This window comes from Rattus norvegicus, chromosome 7 (assembly GCF_021556685.1).
Source record: "Rattus norvegicus strain SHRSP/BbbUtx chromosome 7, alternate assembly SHRSP_T2T, whole genome shotgun sequence".
Taxonomy (NCBI): Eukaryota; Metazoa; Chordata; class Mammalia; order Rodentia; family Muridae; genus Rattus; species Rattus norvegicus.
In genome coordinates, this window is record NC_141540.1 from 118,161,397 (window position 1) to 118,164,502 (window position 3,106).

General features: G+C 43.7%; 1 non-coding gene across 1 annotated transcript; it reads left to right on the top strand.

Moving 5' to 3' along the window:
- The first annotated feature begins 1,204 nt into the window (after positions 1-1,204).
- On the top strand, positions 1,205-1,367 carry LOC120093953 (U1 spliceosomal RNA). Its single transcript, XR_015626285.1, has one exon. It is a non-coding gene; the product is annotated as a U1 spliceosomal RNA (small nuclear RNA).
- The last annotated feature ends 1,739 nt before the right edge of the window (positions 1,368-3,106 follow it).

The window sequence follows — 3,106 nt, forward strand, 5'->3', positions numbered from 1 at the left end:
TGTAGCTCTGGCTAGCCTTGGATTTCTTCCATTCTTCTGCCTGGGTCTCCTGAGTAGCCTCCTGGCTACAAAGCTTCCTTTGATTCTGTTTCTGAGTTTGCAGGTTCTCTTTTTACTCGATACTGCTGACCAGAGTAACTAAACAGTTCCCGAGGCTGGCCGGGTGTTTTATTTAATGGTCTATTTTATTTAATGGTCGTGAATAGAGAGTTGGGGTGTATTGTCTTCTCCCAGAGCAGACCTAAGGCCTGAATCTTTGTGAAGTGGTGAAATAGCAAAGACCAATTGTTAGTGACTTGCCGGTGTATTTAGTGGTTTACTTAAAGCACTGTTTGTACTGTTATAATTATCAAGCATGGCTTCACTTGCTACCTGAAACAGAATGACTTGGATGCATCACTGTCCTTAAAAACCTGCTTGCCTGCCCCACCCTGCTGTTGTAGAGATTGAGTATACAAACTGGACCCAGGGTGGAAGCCTGTCTGACTGATACCTCCCATCCCCCTGCCGCAGCACTCCTGTACATTTGGGAATATGCGATAACTTGGTCGGCGACTGAAAGCTCGTGATTACTGGTACAGAACTTTACCTACTTCTAGCAGGCAGCATCTGTAAATAACCAGAAACAGAGAGAAAAGTCAGCCTGATGGTAGTGTTTCACTGCTGGGCTACCAGCCTTACGGTAGTGCCTGGGCACACTGACAAGGCAGACAGACATCTTTTAGGGACAAACTACTACGTTGATACATCTTCATGGTGCCGTTCCTTTTTCTGTTTAGGTAGAATTTAGTAAACTGGGACTGAAAAGATGGCTCAGCAGCCAAAGAGTACCGACTGTTCTTCCAGAGCACTGGGGTTCAAGTCCCAGGACCGGCACAATGCACACCTGTTTGTAACTCCAGTTCCAGAGTATCTGATGCCCCCTTCTGGCCTCTGTGACTTCAGTTCCAGGGTATCTGATGCCCCCTTCTGGCCTTTGTGGGCACTCCATGCACACGGCGCCCAGACATACATGGAGGCAAAAATTAAGAGAAAAAAAATTAAGGAAAATACATACATGGTTATGAAAAGAAAAATTTTTTTTGGTTCTTTTTTTTTTTTTGAGCTGGGGACCGAACCCAGGGCCTTGCGCTTCCTAGGCAAGCGCTCTACCACTGAGCTAAATCCCCAATCCCAAGAAAATTTTTTTAAAGAAAGTACACATATGCTTACCCAGCAGGGGAGATGCTGTGATCTCGAAGGTGGCTTTCCCAGGGCAAGTCTTATCCATTGCACTCCAAATGAACTGACCCTTGCAATTTCCCCAAATGTAGGAAACTCAACTGCAAAATTTGTGGTAGTGGGAACTGCATTTTTGTAAACCAAACATCCCAAGAAGGTGTTCCTGTTTACCGGTTTATTTAGTCAGCTAGCTTTCTTTCTTTTCTTTTCTTTCTTTCTCTCTCTTTATTTCTCTTTCTTTCTTTCTTTCTCTGTGTAACAGCCTTGGCTATCCTGGAACTCACTGTGTAAACCAGGCTGGCCTTGAATTCACAGATCCGCCTGCATTTTCAGGTCTATTATTCAAGGCAGTAGTGATGCATCCTTTAATCCCAGCACTCAGGAGGTAGAGGCAAGGCGATCTCTGTGAGTTCAAGGACAGCCAAGACTCCAAAGAGAAACTCTGTTTCAAAAAAACAAAAAACAAAAACTCAGACCTGAGATTTTGGTCACTGGTCACGTTCTCATTTGCCAGCTTGTTTACAGCTTTTGGTACCGTTTCTAGGAATTTGGCATTTGTCACTAGGCTTGGACAAGGAAGTAGGTTCAGATAAGAATATTAGAAACAGTGGGGCATGGGCTGGAGAGATGGCTCAGCGGTTAAGAGCACTGACTGCTCTTCCAGAGGTCCTGAGTTCAAATCCCAGCAACCACATGGTGGTTCACAACCATCTGTAATGGGATCTGATGCCCTCTTCTGGTGTGTCTGAAGACAGCTACAGTGTGCTTATATAAATAAAATAAATAAATCTTTAAAAAAAAAAAAAAAAAGAAACAGTGGGGCTGGAGAGATGGCTCAGTGGTTAAGAGCACTGACTGCTTTTCCAGAGGTCCTGGGTTCAAATCCCAGCAACATGTGGTGACTGATGCCCTCTTCTGGTGTGTCTGAAGACAGCTACAGCGTACTTATATACAATAAATAAGTATTAAAAAAAAAAAAAACAGTGACCATGGGGATTTGTTTACTACTGAACTTAGTTACTATCTTGTGTGATCTTCTTGTTTACTATTTCAATTGTTACTTTGTCTTTGACCTAAGAACTGACCATGTTTTTTTGATGTACCTATGACGATATAAAAGCAGACTGGGAGAAAATAAAGGTGCTTCAGCCTCAGCACTGGCTAAAGTCACGTTTTAGTTTTGTCTAGTTGTCTTTTTCTTTTCAATCCTCACTCCCTCCCTTGAGACCTGTTGACTGATTGAACTGGCCTGGTCACCAGCTCCTTTAAGACATTTTCTACTCTGTTGTTCTTGCTGGTTTTCTGACAAGAAAGTTTGAATTCCCTACTAACTAGGGTCTTTTGCCTTTTTCTGGGTTTTTTTGTTTGTTTTGTTTTGGGGGGAGGAGGGTGTTGTTTTTCAGAAACTTGCTGTAATTGATGCTGGTATTTGCTGAAGAAAACACAGACTGTACTGTGCCATTACCTAATCCCTAGGGAATTTACTTGTGGAGGTTAAGAGATCTCTGCTACAAATCTAGATCTCCTGATGGAGACCTCAAACTCTTGCTGGCATCAGGAGGTGGCTTGGGAACATACATGTCCTGATACCCTTTGCGTGTGTGTGTGTGTGTGTGTGTGTGTGTGTGTGTGTGTGTGTGTGTGTATGAGACAGTCCCAATATGTAGCCCAGGCTAGCCTCTAACTTGAGCTTCTCTTGCCTCAGTAGGTAACTTTGAGTGGACTTCTGTGGGGTAAAACCCATGTTAGATAAGACTTTCTCTTACTAGAGAGATGGCTCAGAGGTTAGCAGCCCTGACTGCTCTTCTAGAGGTGGCAGGTTCAATTCCCGGCTCATACATGACAGTTCACAATCACCTGTAACTCCAGTCCTTGGGAAGTCAAG